Source organism: Pithys albifrons, chromosome 21, assembly GCF_047495875.1.
Source record: "Pithys albifrons albifrons isolate INPA30051 chromosome 21, PitAlb_v1, whole genome shotgun sequence".
NCBI lineage: Eukaryota > Metazoa > Chordata > Aves > Passeriformes > Thamnophilidae > Pithys > Pithys albifrons.
The window spans coordinates 9,373,987-9,394,013 of record NC_092478.1 but is presented as its reverse complement, the minus strand read 5'-3'; the positions used below and the strand labels follow the sequence as shown (position 1 = coordinate 9,394,013).

The window sequence follows — 20,027 nt, the reverse complement described above, 5'->3', positions numbered from 1 at the left end:
GGAGGCTCAGAGGTGATCTCAGCACTGTCTGGAACTGCCTGAAGGGAAGTTCTGGCCAGGTGGGGTTTGGTCTCTTCTCCCAGGCACTCAGCAATAGGACAAGGGGGCACGATGGGCTCAAGCTCTGCCAGGGGAAATTGAAGTTGGAGATCAGAAAAAACTTCTTTGCAGAGAGAGTGCTCAGGGATTGGAATGGGCTGCCCAGAGAGGGGGTGGATTCCCCATCCCTGGAGGTTTTTAAGCTGAGCTTGGCCATGGCACTGAGTGCCATGATCTGGTAAAGGGACTGGAGTTGGACCAAGGGTTGGACTTGATGATCTTGGATGTCTTTTCCAACCCAATCCATTCTATGATTCTGTGAGCCCCTCTCAGACACTCCACCAGCGTGTCCAGGCTCCTGTGGAAGGGAATGTTTTGCTTTGACTCTTCCAATGGAAGTGTCTGGCTTGGTCAGCCAAAATCTCCCCATTAGCCACACCTTCAGAAGAGGGAGAAGTTAAAAAGCTCAAACCCAAAATGAAACACTTTGTTTTGGAACAGATGAAGGAATTTTTTTTCCTCACAGATTCCAATTAGAGGCAGAAAAATGCAAAAAATTAAAATGTGCTGATTTGGCTTCAATTGAAATGGATCCCCCCCAGTTTTTCTTTTCTATTTTAACTCTAATAAACTTAAAAATCCCTTCTTTGCAGAGCTGGATTTGGGAGGCAATGCCTGTCCTGGGGTTGCTCACCCTCCCTGAGGGACAGACTTGGGTCCTCCCTCCTGTGCAATGAGAGATGTTGTTCCTTCTGGTGCTTTTGCAGAGGGAAAGCTGAGCCCACCTCACTTCCACCTCCTGACAACATCATTTTGGTGACTCTCCAGCTCTCTCTGCATTTCCCCTTCTGCAGCACTGAAATCAGATTCACAAAGCAGCTCCAAGCTGCACTTAAGTCTCTGTGATGGACATTTCATCCCTCAGACACTTTGGCCAGCCCAGTTTCACATTTCAAAGGCAGGAATTGCTGTGTCCCCTCAAAGCACCATTTACTCCTCATGTAGCAAACATGAAGAATTGATGAAAAGGGGAAAAAAAAAAGTGCTTCAAATCTTTTTTTACCTTGGGGAAGTAACAGCAATTACAATCAGTTCCAGGGCCACATTTCTCCCCCCTTCCCCATCCAGACCTGCTCACACAATCTCATGCCCTGGATTAGGTTTAGTTGAAAGACAAGTAATGAGATTCTGTGTTTCTTAGCAAATTAAATAGAAATTGCCCCAAAGAATAATCCTGAAATACAAAGCACTGCCTCAGCCCTCATGTTTCCAACAGGCTTGTGTTCTAATGGCTTGTTTAGAAAGGGAGACTTCTCTAAAATGACATCTCAATAATGTGCAATCAGGACCACGAGACAGAAATATCTTTCACTACCAAAGCTTTGGGGGTTTATTTTTTCTTTTTTTTTTTTCCTTCATAATTATTATCAAAATAAAGGCAACATTTTAAGAAAGACTTCATGGTGTGCAATACTAAAGGCTGAAAGTTCCAAACATTTCTGGAAGTTATTTTTCCTGCTCTTCCTTGTCTCGGGGGTGTTGCTGCCAAAGGTCTCAGTGACACCTCAGGCAGGACACGGTGTGGGACTGAACAACTGACCCTGTGTCAAACCCATCCCAGTTCCAGAGGGGTTCTTGATCCCCTCTGCTTTTCCCACTGTTGGAAGGTGGCAGGACTTGGCAAACCTTGTCCCTGAGGACACTGAGGGCCACCATCTCCTGTCACCATTCGCTCTGAGTGTCACTTCCCTCAGGTCCTGCTGCTGTCCCAGCTCTGCCACAACCCCTCCCCTTTGGTCCTCTCAGTTGGATCAGGGCACAAGGGCTGTTCAGGGAGAGATGAACAGGAGCCCAAGGCACAGAGTGAGATCCTGGCTCAGCTCATGCTCCAGAGCCCATGAGACACCCCAACCCCCTGCAGCGCTCCAGGCTGGGCACAGAGTGGCTGGAGAGCAGCCAGGCAGAGGGACCTGGGGGGACTGAGGGACAGGAAGCTCAACAGGAGCCACCAGTGTGCCCAGGTGGCCAAGAAGGCCAAGGGGATCCTGGCCTGGATCCAAACTAGCGTGGCCAGCAGGCCCAGGGCAGTGACCCTTCCCCTGGACTCTGCCTTGGGGAGGCCACACCTTGAGTGTTGTGTTCAGTTCTGGGCCCCTCAGTTGAGGAAAGAGATTGAGGGGCTGGAGCGGGGCCAGAGAAGAGCAACGAGGCTGGAGAAGGAACTGGATGTGGCTCTGAGTGTCCTCTGAAACACCTCCAGGGGCAGAGAATCCACCATGTCTTGATCCAACCCTACTGCGATCACCAGCCTGTGATCTGTGCCCTGGGCTGGTGATCGCAGTGGGGTTGGATCAAGGGTTGGACTTGATGATCTCAGAGGTCTCTTCCAACCCAACTGAGAAGAACAACGAGGCTGGAGAAGGGACTGGAGCACAAGTGCTGTGGGGAGAGGCTGAGGGAGCTGGGGGTGTTCAGCCTGGAGAAGAGGAGGCTCAGAGGTGACCTCAGCACTGTCTGGAACTGCCTGAAGGGAAGTTCTGGCCAGGTGGGGGTTGGTCTCTTCTCCCAGGTACTCAGCAATAGAACAAGGGGGCACGATGGGCTCAAGCTCTGCCAGGGGAAATTGAAGTTGGAGAGTAGAAGGAAATTCTTTGCAGAGAGAGTGCTCAGGGATTGGAATGGGCTGCCCAGAGAGGGGGTGGATTCCCCATCCCTGGAGGTTTTTAAACACAGCTTGGCCGTGGCACTGAGTGCCATGATCTGGTAAAGGGACTGGGGTTGGACCAAGGGTTGGACTTGATGATCTCGGAGGTCTTTTCCAACCCAATCCATTCTATGATTCTCTGATTCTATGAGATGCAGGCACCAGAGTGCCCAGGGAGCCCCTGCTGAGCCCCTTGTGCCTGCAGGGAGCAACATCCCCCAGGGAGGAGGGAGGTGCAGACCTTGGGCTGCCCTTAGTCTGCCCAATTCCAGCACGGTTTGAACTCATTTCATTTGGAGAGTGAACACTCTGAGCCAGATTGGCATCAGCCTGAGGAACTGCAGTGAGCTCAGCCCCTGCACCCTGTGCTGCAGTGGCTGTGCTGGCACAGAGGGTTGAATAACCACACTCTGACTGCCTTGGGGAGCTCTGCTGCACTCCCCGGGCTCCTGGGCAGGGTGCTTGGGCCTCCCCAGTGTTCCCAGGAGCACCCCCAGCCCTCCTGGGTTCCTGCTGCCCTCCCAGCACCCACAGCACCCACAGCACCCACAGCACTCACAGCACTCACAGCACCCATGGCACCCACAGCACTCACAGCACTCACAGCACCCATGGCACCCACAGCACTCACAGCACCCATGGCACCCACAGCACTCACAGCACCTACAGCACCCACAGCACCCATGGCACCCACAGCACTCACAGCACCCATGGCACCCACAGCACTCACAGCACCCACAGCACCCACAGCACCCACAGCCCTCACGGCACCCACAGCCCTCACAGCACCCACAGCACCCACAGCACCCAGGGCACCCACAGCCCTCACAGCACCCACAGCACCCACAGCACCCACAGCACCCATGGCACCCACAGCACTCACAGCACCCATGGCACCCACAGCACCCACAGCCCTCACAGCACCCACGGCACCCACAGCACCCACAGCCCTCACGGCACCCACAGCCCTCACGGCACCCACAGCACCCACAGCACCCACAGCCCTCACAGCACCCACAGCACCCATGGCACCCACAGCCCTCACAGCACCCACTGCCCTCATAGCACCCACAGCACCCATGGCACCCACAGCCCTCACAGCACCCACTGCCCTCACAGCACCCACAGCACCCATGGCACCCACAGCACCCACAGCACCCACAGCACCCACAGCACCCACAGCACCCATGGCACCCACAGCACCCAGGGCACCCACAACACCCACAGCACCCACAGCACCCACAGCACCCACGGCACCCACAGCACCCACGGCACCCACAACACCCACAGCACCCAGGGCACCCACAACACCCACAGCACCCAGGGCACCCACAACACCCACAGCACCCACAGCACCCACAGCACCCACAGCCCTCACAGCACCCACAGCACCCACAGCACCCACGGCACCCACAGCACCCACAGCACCCACAGCACCCACAGCCCTCACAGCACCCACAGCACCCACAGCACCCACGGCACCCACAGCACCCACAGCCCTCACAGCACCCACAGCACCCACAGCACCCACAGCACCCACAGCACCCACGGCACCCACAGCACCCACAGCACCCACAGCACCCACAGCACCCACAGCACCCATGGCACCCACAGCACCCAGGGCACCCACAACACCCACAGCACCCACAGCACCCACAGCACCCACGGCACCCACAGCACCCACGGCACCCACAACACCCACAGCACCCAGGGCACCCACAACACCCACAGCACCCACAGCCTCAGAGCACCACGAGCCCCTGGAGACCTGCACCCCTTTGTGTTCCCAGGCAGGCAGGAGCCCAGCCTGACTCCAGAGGGTTCACACTGATCCTCTTGGATGTCACCAAAGCCAGTGGCCCTGAAAAGCAGCACTTCCCTGCTGGGCTCCTGCTCTGTCCCCTGTCCCCATCTGGTGGCTGTGGCCACAGGGTCACAGTCAATGGCTGCTCATGGTTCAGCTCCAGGGACAGCAAACCCAACACTGCAGGTGTCTCCAGCTCCAAACTCTGCCCTGCACCCTGCCCTTCTCACCCTGCCCTTCTCACCCTGCCCTTCTCACCCTGCCCTGGGCACAGCCTCATGTTCCTCCCCTCCTGCCTTCCCCAGCTCTGATTTTTCAGGAGACCACCCAGAGCAAATCCTGGGAGAACATCCACATTTGCCACCCAGTTCTCATCTCAGCTGGGGCTGTGATGTTCTCAGGACCCTCTTCTGGGCAAGGGAAACTTGGAACCAGAGATTTCCAGGCAGAGGCAGAGGACAGCCAGGTCTGTTGGTTTAATTCCTGGCATTGCTGCCATCTGCCTCCCTCAGCTGGACCCAGCCCCTGCTGAGTCCTCACCCTGCCAAGCACTGGCCTCGTCCTCAGGACACCAAATGCACTTTCATGGGCAGGGACAAGAGGACAAGGAGCACAGTCCCCTCAGCAGAGCACAGAGTGGCCCTGGGGGTGGCGGGCACTGCCCAGGAGAGCAGGTGCCCCAAGAGTCAGTCTGTCAGGGCTGGGAGCACTGACCTTGGCACAGCACTGCTCGATTGACACTGGAAAAACCACCTTCCAGAGAGGCAGGTGATGCCCTCCTCGGATCACTGGGTTTCCTTCCTGTCATTCCTGCAGCAGCCTCATGCCAAGGCAGTGTCCTTGTGTGCCAGCCCCTCCCCATGGCACCGACGGGCACAGTGACACAAGCACGGTGACATGGGCACAGTGACACGGGTATGGTGTCACGGGTATGGTGACACAGGCACAGTGACACGGGCACAGTGACATGGGGAGGGCGACACAGGCACGGTGACACAGGCACAGTGACATGGGCACGGTGACACGGGCACGGTGACATGGACATGGTGGTGTGGACATGGTGACATGGGCACAGTGACATGGGCACAGTGACACGAGCACAGTGACACGGGCACAGTGACACAGGAACAGTGACACGGGCACGGTGACATGGACACGGTGACATGGGGGCACAGTGACATGGACATGGAGACATGGGCACGGTGACATGGGCTCGGTGACATGGGCACAGTGACACGGGCACAGTGACACGGGCACGGTGACACACGCACAGTGACATGGGCACAGTGACACGGGCACAGTGACACGGGGACAGTGACATGGGCACAGTGACACGGGCACAGTGACACACGCACTGTGACATGGGCACAGTGACACAGGCACGGTGACACGGGGACAGTGACATGGGCACGGTGACACGGGGACAGTGACATGGGCACAGTGACACGGGCATGGTGGTATGGACATGGTGACATGGGCACAGTGACACGGGCACAGTGACACGGGCACGGTGACACAGGCACAGTGACATGGGCACGGTGACACGGGCACGGTGACATGGGCACAGTGACATGGACATGGTGACATGGGCACGGTGACACGGGCACGGTGACATGGGCACGGTGACATGGGCACAGTGACATGGGCACGGTGACATGGGCACAGTGACACGGGCACGGTGACACGGGCACGGTGACATGGGGGCACAGTGACATGGGCACAGTGACATGGGCACGGTGACACGGGCACGGTGACATGGGCACGGTGACATGGGGGCACAGTGACATGGGCACAGTGACATGGGCACGGTGACACGGGCACGGTGACATGGGCACGGTGACATGGGCACAGTGATATGGGCGCAGTGACATGGGCATGGTGGTATGGACATAGTGACATGGGCACAGTGACATGGGCACAGTGACATGGGCTCGATGATATGGACATGGTGACACGGGCACGGTGACACAGGCACGGTGAAACAGGCACAGTGACATGGACACGGTGACACGGGCACGGTGACACGGGCGCAGTGAGACGGGCATAGTGACACGGACACGGTGACACGGGCACGGTGACACGAACACTGGTGGGGCCAAGCAAAGCCACTGCTCGTGAGGACAAGGATCCACAGGTGATGCTTCACCCAGAGCACCCAGAGCTGGGCTGGCTGAATTGCTGCCCTTCCCATTGCCAAGGATTGCTGCTGCCAGGGAAAGGGTGGCACAGAGGGGTCACTGATCCCAAAACCACAAACAGATCCCAGGTAAAGTGAGGCACAGAGGGATCACTGATCCCAAAACATTCCAGGGAATAACTACAAAGAGATCCCAGGTAAACTGAGGCACAGAGGGATCACTGATCCCAAAACAGTTCAGGGAAGGGCCACAAAGAGATCCCACATAAACTGAGTCACAAAGGGATCACTGATCCTAAAACCACAGAGATCCCAGGTAAAGTGAGGCACAAAGGGATCCCAAAAAAGTCCAGGGAATAACTACAAGGAGATCCCAGGTAAACTGAGGCACAGAGGGATCTCTGATCCCAAAACCACAAAGAGATCCCAGGTAAAGTGAGGCACAAAAGGATCCCAAAACAGGCCAGGGAAAAACCACAAACAAATCCCAGATAAACTGAGGCACAGAGGGATCACTGATCCCAAAACATTCCAGGGAATAACTACAATGAGATCCCAGATAAACTGAGGCACAGAGGGATCACTGATCCAAAAACAGTCCAGGGAATAACTACAAACAGATCCCAGGTAAACTGAGACACAGAGGGATCATTGATCCCAAAACCAGAGATCCCAGGTAAACTGAGGCACAAAGGAATCCCAAAAAAGTCCCAGGAATAACCACAAGGAGATCCCAGGTAAACTGAGGCCCAAAGGGATCACTGATCCCCAAAGAGCCCAGGGAAGAACCACAGACAGAGGACTGGCCTCCTGTTTCTCCATACAAAGGAACATTCAGAAACAGGTTTTCCCCCTAAATAATGAGGTTTAGGTGTTAAATCACAGAATATTGTGAGTCCAACCCTTAAGTGAATGGACTGGATGGTCCTCGTGGGTCCCCTCCCAACTCTGAATATTCTGTGATTCTGTGATCCAACATCTCAACCTCATTGTTTAGGGGGAAACCCCATTTCTGCCCGTTCCTCTGTGGAGGTGCAGAGCAGAACAGGCTTTTTGCAGGTGTTGGCTCTCTGGTGAGTTGTCTGCTCTGCTGGAGCCAAGGGAATCGATTCACCTTTGCTGGGAGTTGATTAAAGCTCAAGTGCTGAAAGCCACAGTGAACTTGCACAGCTCTGAGGGACATGTGCCAGCCCACAGCACCACAGCCCACCAAAAGGGCACAGCAGGCAGGGCATCACTACAACCCCCCAAAAGGGCACAGCAGGCAGGGCATCACTACAACCCCCAAAAAGGGCACAGCACAGCAGGCAGGGCATCACCACAACCCCCAAAAGGGCACAGCACAGCAGGCAGGGCATCACCACAACCCCCAGAAAGGGCACAGCACAGCAGGCAGGGCATCACCACAACCCCCAAAAGGGCACAGCACAGCAGGCAGGGCATCACCACAAGCCCCAAAAAGGGCACAGCAGGCAGGGCATCACCACAACCCCCAGAAAGGGCACAGCACAGCAGGAAGAGCAGCACCACAACCCCCAAAAAGGGCACAGCAGGCACAGCATCAACACAACCCCCAGAAAGGGCACAGCAGGAAGAGCATCACCACAACCCCCAAAAAGGGCACAGCACAGCAGGCAGGGCATCACTACAACCCCCAAAAAGGGCACAGCACAGCAGGCAGGGCATCACCACAACCCCCAAAAAGGGCACAGCACAGCAGGCAGAGCATCACCACAACCCCCAAAAAGGGCACAGCACAGCAGGCAGGGCATCACCACAACCCCCAAAAAGGGCACAGCAGGCACAGCATCAACACAACCCCCAAAAGGGCACAGCAGGAAGAGCATCACCACAACCCCCAAAAAGGGCACAGCACAGCAGGCAGAGCATCACCACAACCCCCCAAAAAGGGCACAGCACAGCAGGCAGGGCATCACCACAATCCCCCAAAAAGGGCACAACAGGCAGAGCATCACCACAACTCCCAAAAAGGGCACAGCAGGCACAGCATCAACACAACCCCCAAAAAGGGCACAGCAGGCAGGGCATCACCACAACCCCCAAAAAGGGCACAGCACAGCAGGCAGGGCATCACCACAACCCCCAAAAAGGGCACAGCACAGCAGGCAGAGCATCACTACAACCCCCAAAAAGGGCACAGCAGGCAGGGCATCACCACAACCCCCAAAAAGGGCACAGCAGGCACAGCATCACTACAACCCTCAAAGCCTCCAGGATTTCAAATTATGGGAATTAAAGGCTGGAGCTGCAGAGCCCAGTGCTGCCCAGAGACCTGGCAGCACCCACAGGACCCTCTGCCCCTGTGCTTGGCACTGCTGGCATTCACCATTCATCTTCCAACTGCTCCAAGGGCATCTTCTCCAGCCCTTTTCCAAGCCCTGCCTCAGCCCCTGAGCCCAGAGCTGATAAAGAGGCCCCAGGAACTGAGATAAACAGCTCAGCACTCAGTGCCACCGAGGGATGTCTTTAAAGCCAGGGCAGAGTCCAGGTTGGTGCCTCTGCCTGTGCAGTTAAATGAGAAGAAGTGGCTTCTCAGAGTGATTTTCAGCTGGGGACCAAGTGCTTGACTCTCCAGAGCTGCTGAGGTTTCACAGAATCACTGAATGTGCTGGGTTTGGAAGGGACCCACAAGGACCATGGAGTCCAGCCCTTGGTTTCCTCAGTGCCCTGATCCTGTGGCTTGGGAAGGAGCTGGGTGGCTGAGACAGTGCCCACCTGAGTCAGAAAAGGAGCATCATCACCCCCTTTATGGGCTGGGGAGGTGTGCCCAGGCTGCTGCCAGCCCAAAGGCTCTGTCTGTGTGGCACTGCCAGCCCTGCTCAGCCCCCAAAGCCACAAAGCTTGGCCAGCAATCCCTTTGCCAAGATGCTCTGGGCAGACTGGCATCCCAAAGGAGCTCACTGGGAGCTGGGATGGTGTTCTCAGCCATGCCCACCTGGCTGGGTGTGCAGAGTGTCCAACACACCAACACCTGGTTGGAGCCACAGCTTCCCTGTGCCTTCAGCTGGAAAATGAGGAATTCAGAGGCTTTCAGCCTCCTCTGCTTCCACCCCCAGGGTGTCTGCCATGTCCTCATGGCCCTGCCCTGCACCCTCCACACCAGGGCAATGCCACTGCCAGAGGGGTTCATGGGCAGAGCAATAAGGATGAGACTCCTGAGTCTGACACTTCCTAGAGCAGCAGCCACTCACTAAAACCAGAGGTCTGAGACAAGGGATCGAAGGAACTTGTAAAATTAATGGCCCAGCCTTGCAGCTTGCATAAAAAATTAAAAATCCCCCATTAAAATTTGGATAAACGTGTCACAGCAAGATTTAAATGCCTTTTAAAGCATGTTTAGCTCTTGATGGGAATGTGCTCCATTCCCATGGCCCGAGGCACTGCAGGATCTCAGATCCTGCCCAGGATTCACACCAAAGCCTCAGCAGCACCTCTGCTGTGAGAGGCAACCCCAGCAGGTCTGCAAGGAGCTGCATGAAGGGCCCCAAACCGACTCCTTCCAGCTTAAAGAGGCTCCTTCTCCACTCCAAGAAGCCACAAAACCTCAAGCCCTGACCAAGGAGATCAGAATCTCCCCCACCAGTCTCTGCCACAACTCTGTCAGCAGAGCTTGGAGTTCAAACACTCTCTCTAATTGTTGTCCAGATGGTGTCCCTGTAATTCTAATTTGTTGGCAGCCAGTCTCATTTTATTTATACTCTCTTGCCTTGGAGATGATGCTGATGCCTGTTCTTGGAGTTTGGGGGCAGGGAGTCCAGGTGACACATTTCTCCTTGGCAGAGGGGGGTGGAATGGGGAGCAGAGCAAGTCCCTCCCAAGGCTGCACCCTAAAAAATGTTTGTCCCCCTGGGCAACAAACCTGCCCAAGTGTTGGCACCTTCTGTGGGGCTTGGGCTGCAAAGCATTGCAGGGTGGAGATACTTTCTGTTCTGGAGTTTTCCCTCCCATCCCTAGTTTTCTGACACCTTCCTCCTGAGGATCTCCAGTGCTGGAGAAATCCCAGAGCTGATCTTACACCCCTGATGGTCCTGCAGCAGCTCCAACCCTCAAGACATGGTCCTTCTCTCCCTGAAACCTGGAGGAGCCAGAGCTCCCTGTGCTCAGACACTCTGGGTGTCCAAACACTGTTTGGGGTGGGAAGTGCTACTAATTCCAGGGAAAAAAAAAGCTTTCCTGGAGGCTGGGAATGGAAGGTTGGTGATGCTGGGGCTGGACAGATGGATGTCTGTGTGTCTGCAGCACAGGTGACTTTGCTGCTCCAGGGGAAACATTCCCAGAGGGAGCTCAGGAGAACTGGGCAGGGGTTCACCTCAACTCCTGCCAGTCCTGCCATCTGCAAACCTCTGCTGAGTGGCACAGACCCCAGGGGGTGATAACTCCAAACCTCTGCCTCAGGGGAGTCCCTTGAACCTCCTCAGGCCTGAGCTGTCACAGAGCCTGGCACAGGTGCCCACCAGCCCTCCAGCAGCAGCTCCACTGGACAGGAATGTCAGGAGAAATGGGAGCCTTGCAATAAAATAACACCCTGGGAGGGTGGGCAGGGCCTGGCACCAGAGAAGCTGTGGCTGCCCCACCCCTGGAAGTGTCCAAGGCCAGGCTGGAGCAACCTGGGGTGGTGGAAGGTGTCCCTGTCCATGGCAGGGGGTGGCATGAGATGAGCTTTAATGTCCTTCCCAACCCAAACCCACTGCAGGATTCTCTAAGATTATTAATGCTGCTTCATACCTCAAACTCTCAAGTCCCAAGGAAACCCACACTGTAATTAAAAAATGGAGCTGGAAAATTAGCAGAAGGAGCTCAGCAGAAGTGAGAGACACAGCTGCTGCTGTCCACACAGGACTCTGCATGGTGATGCTGCAGTTTTATATTCAGAGACACCACACACTATCAAAGCCCAATAGAAGACATAAATAATTCCATTTCCAGCCATGACCACTCACAGCAGCGACACTGTGGATAAACCTCTCCTGCAAAAGGAGAAAATGAGCTTTCTACAGTCCCATCCACTTCATTAACAGGCTGCTTGCAGTGCTCACACTGGCCATGGACTTGGGGCCCTCTGTACAAGCCCAAGTGCAGGGCACCCCAGGGTGGCTGAATCCCAGTGCCCCCTCCACCTTGGCATGGTCCCTGGCCCAGGAGAATATCTTCCCTTCTTTCCCTCCTTTTTATTGCTTCCCTTCCCTCCTTTTTATTTCTTCCCTTCCCTTCCTTTCCCTTCCCTTCCCTTCCCTTCCCTTCCCTTCCCTTCCCTTCCCTGCCCTTCCCTTCCCTTCCCTTCCCTTCCCTTCCCTTCCCTTCCCTTCCCTTCCCTTCCCTTCCCTTCCCTTCCCTTCCCTTCCCTTCCCTTCCCTTCCCAAACCTTCCCAAACCTTCCCTTCCCAAACCTTCCCTTCCCAAACCTTCCCTTCCCTTCCCAAACCTTCTCTTCCCAAACCTTCCCAAACCTTCCCAAACCTTCCCTTCCCAAACCTTCCCTTCCCAAACCTTCCCTTCCCAAACCTTCCCAAACCTTCCCAAACCTTCCCAAACCTTCCCTTCCCAAACCTTCCCTTCCCTTCCCAAACCTTCTCTTCCCAAACCTTCCCAAACCTTCCCAAACCTTCCCTTCCCAAACCTTCCCTTCCCAAACCTTCCCAAACCTTCCCTTCCCAAACCTTCCCAAACCTTCCCAAACCTTCCCAAACCTTCCCTTCCCAAACCTTCCCAAACCTTCCCAAACCTTCCCAAACCTTCCCTTCCCAAACCTTCCCAAACCTTCCCAAACCTTCCTTTCTCTTTCCCCTTTTCCAAGTGGTTTTTCCCTTCCCATGGACACCAAGCTGAGCAGACTCAGCCTGTTGCTGCTACATGAGTCAGCCCAGTGACTAATTCCTCTCTCCCCTGGGTTTCCCTCCTGGAGCACATTCCTCCTCCAAAACACGGCTTGATCTCACCTGGGACACCAAAGACAGCCCGTGTGGGTGCCACAGGGCACAGCCGGGTGCCTGGCGAGGCTGGGGGCACCCTGCCTGTCCCCTTCCCTCTGTGCTGTGCCAGCTGCAGGACCAGAATCTCTGCTGGCAAACAGGCAGACCTGGAGAACAGTCACCACCCACAGAGGGATGAGGAGCTGCACGAGAGCCCCAACGCTCCAGTGAGAGAGGGGCTGGTTGGGGGTTTGTGATGGCACCAGGGAGAACGAGGATCTGGAGGAGCCACATCCTCGTGGCTCGCGGGGTCTCTGCTCAGTGACAGCCCCCAGACAGGACTGACTGACTGGGACAGTGCTCTGCAGCACTACGGGGGCATGGGGGACAACCATGGAACCATAGGGACAACCATGGAACCACAGGGACAAACCTGGAACCACAGGGACAATCATGGAACCAACAGGGACAACCATGGAACCACAAGGGCAACTATGGAATCAACAGGGACAAACATGGAACCACAGGGACAACCATGGAACCACAGGGACAACCATGGAACCAACAGGGACAATCATGGAACCACAGGGACAACCATGGAACCACAGGGACAATCATGGAACCACAGGGACAACCATGGAACCACAGGGACAATCATGGAACCACAGGGACAACCATGGAACCACAGGACAACCATGGACCCACAGGGACAGTCATGAAACTACAGGGACAATCATGGACCCACAGCCAAAATCAGGGAACCACAGGGACAACCATGGAACCAACAGGGACAATCATGGAACCACAGGGACAACCATGGAACCACAGGGACAATCATGGACCCACAGGGACAGCTATGGAACCAACAGGGACAATCGTGGAACCACAGAGTCACAGGGTCATGGAATCATGGAATCAGAGTCACAGAATCATGGAACCACAGAGTCAAAGAATCATGGAATCATGGAATCACAGAACCATGGAATCATGGAATCACAGAACCATGGAATCATGGACTTACAGAACCATGGAAACATGGAATCACAGAGTCACAGTATCATGGAATCACAGAGTCACAGAACCATGGAATCATGGAATCACAGAACCATGGAATCATGGATCTACAGAACCATGGAAAATGGAATCACAGAATCATGGCATCACAGAGTCACAGAACCATGGAATCATGGAATCACAGAGTCAGAAGCATGGAATCATGGAATCAAAGAGTCACAGAACCATGGAATCATGGAATCACAGAATCATGGAACCATGGAATCGCAGAGGCACAGAACCATGGAATCACAGAGGCACAGGACTATGGAACCATGGAAACACAGAGTCACAGATCCACAGAATCATGGAACCACGGAGTCAGAACCATGGAATTCCAGAGCCACAGAACCATGGAATCCCAGAGTCACAGAATCCCAAAACCACAGAATCTCAGAATATCCTGAGCTGGGTGAGACCCACAGGGACCATCAGTCCAACCCTCAGCCCTGCACAGGCCCAGCCCCAAGAGTCACCCCCTGTGCCCCAGAGCATCATCCAAACGCTCCTGGAGCTCCCTCAGGCTCCCAGGACAAACAACATCCAAGCACCACCATCTCAGACGTGCACAAGGGGTAACACCCCTGATCTCAGCCTTATTTCCAGAGGCAGGGTTAGGATGGCACGGCTGTGTTTGTGATGTGGGGCCATTTCACCCTCTGTGTGTCCCCAGCAGGGACCCAGCATGTCCCCAGCCCCACCACTGCCCACCTGGCCTTGCTGCTGGGGCTTCAGAACCTGTTGCAGCCCCGACACACCTCGAGCCACCTGGCACTGCCTCTGCTCTTGGCAAGCAGGAGACAACTGCTAATCTAAACCCCATATGGGACAGCATTTAACCATGACCTTTAAATTGTTTCAAGAGCTGTTTCCCAGGACTTGCTGGAGCTGTTTATGGTTCTCTTCTATGCAGGAGTCCAGGAAAAAGTGTCTGGAGGTGACAGAAGGGAGGTTGCTGGGAAGCAGCAGAAACCAGGTAAAGCATGTCCTGCACTGTGGGGTATGATTTTTAATCCCAGAAAAGCCTCTTGGTGAGGAATCTTCAGATTCCTACCTGGAAGCTCCTGCACCCCAAGCTCCTGCAGGCAGCAGCTCTGCCCCACTTTACCTGTTGCTCTGCTGACACCTCCAGTTTGGGCAGGCAACACCATGCTCTGGAATTTCCACCCTGGAGCTCAACCTTTGAGCCAAAAAATCTCTCCCAGCCTTGAAAAAACCCTTATAGATACCACAGACCCACCTCCTGGGGCAGGAGCTGCGTGATCTGAAGCCCCAGATGCCAAAAGCTGCCCTGCAGCACCATTTCCTCCTGCACAGGCACTGCTGATTTCAAAGGAATCTGGGTCAGGCAAGGATTTATCTCGATGTCTTTCTGGACAAGCAACTGATTCTATGGTTCAGGTTTGGGTTTTCTCTGCAAGGCACCGAGTGGTTCACATCTCCAAGGCCCTTTTTAAAGCCTGCTTATCATGCATGTGCCTCCCTTCAGGTGATATTTGTCAGATTCCTGCAATGGAAATGTTTTTCTCTCTTGACAATACCCTTTAGATAGTGCCTATGGAGGTGGATGACTCAAACTTGACATGATTATTTCCATCCACCAGTTTTTATTAAAAACACCTCAAGCAGTTTGGAAGGCGAGGACAGAAACTGGTTTTCAAAATGTCCCAGTTGAGCAGGTGGGAGCAGTTTGTCCCTGTGTGGGTGTGCCCAAAGCTGGGCATTCTAAACCCTCTGGGCCATTGCCCAGCAACTGTTCCCAATGGCCCATTGGCAGCAGCTGCCCAGGGCACAGCTGAGCCCTCAGGCTGGGAGCTGGCTGGGAAAGAAGCCTGGCAGAGGAGCTGGGAGAACTGCCCTGCAGGGACTCCTTGGCACCTCCACACCCACCTGAGGGCTCAGCTCTGCTCAGGGGCCAGCAACCATTCCAAAATCCCCCCTGACTGCCAGAGTCAGATCCCCCAGTGTGGAACTCCCTGCCCTGGGGGAGGCACTGGGGGCTCCCACCCAAACCTGAGGGGAGACAATCTTGGGCTTTGGGACTTGGGGAACCACTCACTGGATGCAGAGGAGGAGCAGCCCCTGGCCAGGAGGAGCCCCCCACTCTCCACCAGACTGTGCCATCATCTGCACCAACAGGTTTGTCCCTTCCTTTCCCTTTGGACTCGACGGAACCACGTGGGGCTCAGCACAGGGGCCACCAAACCCCCCTGTGTTTGTGCCCCAGGGGGTGGGTTACACTGCTGGGCTTGGGGGTTAAACCCAATTTCTCTTTGTGCCATTGCATTTCTTGTGATACTGTTATTAAATTGTAACTCTGACTTATAATCTCTCTTGTGTTGGGTTTGTTCCTCCAGCCAGTTTCCCTTTAAACCAGCACAGGGATTCAAAACCAACCTGGCCCGTGGGGACTTCCTGTGAGTCCCCATTCAGACAGCCCACATGGCACCCTCAAGGGGCACCACGAGACCTGCTCTGATGTCTGAGCATTACAAAAAGGGTTCACCTTTAAACCAGCACACGAAGGGACATGCAAACCAGAGGGTCTGCACCAACTGTGCCACAGTTTCATGCCATCCAACAACAGCCAGACAATCTGCATGTAAAACCCGCCCTCCCAGCCTTAATTTCCAATCCCATGCACAGACATGTCTGAGCACAGGGCAGTGACTTCCACCCTGCAGCCCTGAGAGACACCTTATGGATGGGCTGCCACTTCCAGCTCCATCACTTGGTTGCTGTTACAAAGTTAAGGATCTCCTAATATGGATTCCTGGGGTTGATTCCCCTGGTGACAGTGACAGCTCCTGAACACCCAGCGAGGTGGCAGCAGGGACCTGTTATCCCTGCAGCCTCTCTCCTGGCTGCCAGCACCATGGTTAGAGCAGGATGGAAAAAAACACAGCCCAGGGCAAGCTGACAGGTGGCTGATGGAAGTCCTGGAAGTTTTCATAAGGGAGAACTTGCTCTGCTCTCCCAAGATCCCCACTTGGAATGCTGTGTGTGGTTCTGGTGCCCTCAGCACAGGAAGGGCATGGAATTGTTGGAGCAAGTCCAGAGGAGGGCCATGAGGTTGGTAAGAGCATCTCTCCCATGGAGACAGGCTGGGAAAATTGGTATTGTTCAACCTGGGGCAGAGAAGGCTCTGGGGAGACCTGAGAGACCCTTCCAGTGCCTGACAGGGCTCCAGGAGAGCTGGAGAGGGACTGGGGACAAGGGATGGGGGGACAGGACAAGGGGAATGGCTTCCCAGTGCCAGAGGGCAGGGACAGATGGATACAGGGGAGGAATTCTTCCCTGGGAGCGTGGGGAGGGACTGGGATGGAATTCCCTGAGCAGCTGTGGCAGCCCCATCCCTGGGAGTGTCCAAGGTCAGGTTGCACAGGGCTTGGAGCAGCCTGGGATAGTGAAAGGTGTCCCTGCCCATGGAACAAGATGAGCTTTAAGATCCCTTCCAACCCAACCTATTTATGATTCTAAGCATTTTTCTGAAAAAGAACCAATCAGAGAAGAGGCAGAGCAGCACCTTCAGCACTCTGTGAATTCATCCCAAAACCTGGACTCCTTCCCTGCTTACATTACTTGCAGTCAGAACTGTTTTTAATCTCCTGATCACCATATTATTGCTCACCCATCACCCTCAGGCTGCAAACAGGGAGAACTCCTCAGTATTCACTGCAGGGACATGCAGGAGACAGCCTGTGTTCCAGCCTGTATCCCAGCCTGTATCCCAGCCTATATCCCAGCCTGTATCCCAGCCTATATCCCAGCCTGTATCCCAGCCTCTATCCCAGCCTGTATCCCAGCCTGTATCCCAGCCTGTACCCCAGCCTGTACCCCAGCCTGTATCCCAGCCTATATCCCAGCCCGTATTCCAGCCTGTATCCCAGCCCGTATCCCAGCCTGTATTCCAGCCCGTATCCCAGCCTGTATTCCAGCCTGTATCCCAGCCTGTATCCCAGCCTGTATCCCACTCTGTATCCCAGCCTGTATCCCAGCCTGTATCCCAGCCTGTATCCCAACCTGTATCCCAGCCTGTATTCCATCCTGTACCCCAGCCTGTATTCCAGCCTGTACCCCAGCCTGTATCCCAGCCTGTATTCCAGCCTGTATCCCAGCCTGTACCCCACCCTGTATCCCAGCCTGTACCCCACCCTGTATCCCAGCCTGTATCCCAGCCTGTATCCCAGCCTGTATCCCAGCCTGTATCCCAGCCTGTATCCCAGCCTGCATTCCAGCCAGGCTGCACAGAGCCTGCAGCTTCCCAGAGCCCACACCTCCAGAAACCCTTCCCCAAGTGAATGGTGCTGAGACACAATGCCAGACATGGGAAAAAAAAAATCTACTGGAAAAAACCCAACCCCGACAGATCCGGCACTTGTTGGAGCCGTGAGCGCAAAGGGAACATTATAGAAAATTCCCACTGACTTCCCCAGCTTGGAACCTTTAATAATTTAATATGTGTGAGTGGAATTTCTCAATAGGCTGGAACTCCCTCAGGAGCAAAAATCTCATTGAAAACGAAACCAAGGAGAATTTTGGCATCTCTTTCCCCAGCCTGTGAGATTAAATGCAAATATGTTATTGGCATCGAGCTATCACAGCTTGATATATCCACCAGGCTCCCATTCCCTGACATTAACTTCTCAAGGAAGAACATTTTGTTACTCACCCTGAGACAGTTTATGCTTAAAGGCAGAAAGACTAATTCTGGTTTGGGTTGGGTAGCCAACAGTGGCACCTTCAGCGATTCCCAGCACACCCGGGCACTGCTGTGGCATCAGTGAGGAACCCCAGGCTGGCAGAGGTGCTGCCTTTGTGTTAAACAGGAATGCCAGAGGCTCCAGGTTGGCACATGGAAAACCAGCTCCAGCTTTTTATGCTGCTCTGGCTTTCAATCTGATGCCACTTCTGTGTCTGCAGAGGGGAAAATACAGCCCGAGGTTGAGCTTTTCTCTGCTCGCCTTAGAACTAGGGCACATCCTCGTGGCAAAGCCACAAACCCTCCAAAAGAGGTGTCTGGGCAGCACGAGGCTGTCAGAAAAATAATCTGGCTGAGTTCTAGCAAGAAGCCTGTGCTTAACAGCCAGGAAATAAAGGGATGATTAATTAAATCTCCTGGAGAACGAGGGGGATACTTTGTGGATGAACCCTCTGCTCTCCCACTGAGCTGCACCTGCATTACAGAATCATAGAATGGATTGGGTTGGAAAAGACCTCCGAGATCAGCAAGTCCAACCCTTGATCTAACCCTACTGTGATCACCAGCCCAGGGCACGGAGTGCCCTGGGCTGGTGATCACAGTGGGGTTGGATCAAGACATGGTGGATTCTCCCAGTGGGGCTGGATCAAGACATGGTGGATTCTCCCAGTGGGGCTGGATCAAGACATGGTGGATTCTCACTCAGTGCCACATCCACAGAATCACAGAATGGGTTGGGTTGGAAAAGACCTCCGAGATCATCAAGTCCAACCCTTGGTCCAACTCCAGTCCCTTTACCAGATCATGGCACTCAGTGCCACGGCCAAGCTCAGAGAACATCAACAGCACCGAGGCAGCTCCTTAACACCTAATTCCCTTCATTTGCCTTTAATTAAGGGAGATGATCCGCAGCCTCCGGAGCGCTGGTTTCTCCTGAGGGAGGTGGGGATGTGGGAAAAGCCATGCCAGAGGGTTTGGGGAGCCTGCAGGGTGTCCAAGGGGGATCAGGGAGGCACGGGAAGGGTGGGAATGAGGCTGGGCTGCCTTCCCACTTCCAGCCACAGAAAATTTCATAGAATCACAGAATGGATTGGGTTGGAAAAGACCTCCAAGATCATGGAGTCCAACCCTTGGTCCAACTCCAGTCCCTTTACCAGATCATGGCACTCAGTGCCACGGCCAAGCTCAGCTGAAAAACCTCCAGGGATGGGGAATCCACCCCCTCTCTGGGCAGCCCATTCCAATCCCTGAGCACTCTCTCTGCAAAGAAGATTTTTCTGCTCTCCAACTTCAATTTCCCCTGGCAAACAGCAAGGAAACAAACTCAAGACAAGTATCCCCAGTGTGATGGGATGACCCTGACAGTGGGTTCCAGTCCTGATGCCACTTCATGGAATCACAGAATTATTAACGTTGGGAAAGACCTTCAAGATCATCGAGTCCAACCTGTGACCAAACACCACTACTTGAATCAGCTCTTGCTGCAAATCTCAGTTACAACAGATGTGCTCTGATCTGGGTTGGCATGACCCAAAACCTCCTCGTTTTCTGCAGGACCTCCCCAAAATCCTCCTCAGCATCCCATCACCCTGCACAGGGACCACGGTAAAGCAACACAACTGGTCACCCCAAGGATGCAGAGAAGCTGAGTCAGTTCA

At 54.6% G+C, this 20,027-nt stretch overlaps 1 protein-coding gene across 2 annotated transcripts in view; it reads right to left on the bottom strand.

The window, feature by feature from the left end:
* The window catches only part of CALN1 (calneuron 1), a 151,343-nt gene that overhangs the window by 110,998 nt on the left and 20,318 nt on the right, over window positions 1–20,027 (bottom strand). The window lies entirely within an intron of this gene.